General features: G+C 32.6%; 1 long non-coding RNA gene across 1 annotated transcript in view; it reads left to right on the top strand.

Annotated features, from left to right (window-relative positions):
• The first annotated feature begins 507 nt into the window (after positions 1–507).
• LOC117181882 overlaps positions 508–1362 on the top strand; it is a 2011-nt gene continuing 1156 nt past the window's right edge. The window contains exons 1-2 of the long non-coding RNA XR_004468197.1: positions 508–889; positions 1061–1143. This is a non-coding gene — a long non-coding RNA (uncharacterized LOC117181882). The remainder of the gene's footprint in view (positions 890–1060; positions 1144–1362) is intronic.

The raw sequence follows: 1362 nt of genomic DNA, 5'->3' as shown, positions 1-1362 counted from the left end.
TACCGTCACAGCGGTCCTCAGCCTCCCCTCTCTTTCGTGTGTTTCTCTGGTTAGCCTGCTTTACTTGCTCTACAAATCCCTACCCTGAAAAGTGTCTAATTCATCGTCGATTTCATAATACATCTTCTCATGGGAAGAGAGTACGTGACTTCACGCTTGGCCGATTATTGAGATAAAGTCCAGGCACACACATTGTTTATGTTATCATTCAGAGAACCGACTTCTCGGAGGTCTTATTAATCGTCTCAACCAAAATCAAACAACTCTCTAATCGGTTCTTTTTTAACGATCTAGTGTCGCCAATTGTATATCTAATATAAGATTTATATATCCTGCAATCAAACCTTCTATATCCTATGTCTAAATAATCATAGCTGAGTTACATTAATATTCCTTTCAAGAAATTGCGCTTAATCTAGTGTATACATTTATTCGTTTACAAGAAACGATTATCATTTCAAACATTTCGATGTCAATTTGCCCGACTGTTCCTTGCCAATTTTTTCTTCGAAATAATACTTAAATTCTGAATTCAAGACTCGCTTTTCAAATTTGAGTTTCTTTTTATTCAAACTGAAACCGCGAATTTGCGTCACTGACTGTGCTGTTCCTAGCAGCGAGAATGCAAATTATATCCGCTCATTACACTTCCCTCCTTAAAAGAAAGGCACTTTCATAAAGTGTCTTTCTCAAATTGAATAGTTCAGGTAGAATTTGAATTCACAGAGGATTTATGGCTGCTAGGTTTTAATAGTGTAAATTATTCTTAGTGCTGTTTAGTGAAAAATAAGTGGAAAAAAATGCAAACTCCAGTATCGCCCTATTTGAGGATTAAAAAAAGGCAATAAAATAAGTTCTCTAATTGTGACACCTCTACTTCATTTTCCATGTAAGTTTACTTAATAATATTTATCATTAAATTAATTACATATTCCTATGTCTACTTTATCATAGTTCCTTTCATGAATTACAACTATTTTCCCGTTAAAACTCATTTCTTATCTTGATTTCTTATTGTGAACCATGCGTGAAACTTTTAATATTTGTTTACACTTTACAGATTAATGTCACTTCACAACATGTATTGCAACCATTGCAACATATCGTAGCTCAAGAGGAGCTTCAATTAGAAAAATATACTCGGTGAGCATTTGAAACCTTGACTCATTTAAGTTTACTCTCCATTAAACTTTATCCTTGGTTCAAAAATTTAGAAAAGTGAACTCAACCCTTCCTTAAAATTTAGTTTTACTCAGCTTTTAAAAATAGGTCTCATTTAAAAAAACTAACTTTTCTGTCTAAAACGAATTAATTCTCGTAATAACATATAATTCTAGCTTTAATATGATTATATTACTAAAA

The sequence above is a fragment of the Belonocnema kinseyi genome, chromosome 10, assembly GCF_010883055.1.
Source record: "Belonocnema kinseyi isolate 2016_QV_RU_SX_M_011 chromosome 10, B_treatae_v1, whole genome shotgun sequence".
Lineage (NCBI taxonomy): Eukaryota > Metazoa > Arthropoda > Insecta > Hymenoptera > Cynipidae > Belonocnema > Belonocnema kinseyi.
Note: the sequence above shows the minus strand (reverse complement) of the source record. Positions and strands in the feature narration are given on the sequence as shown.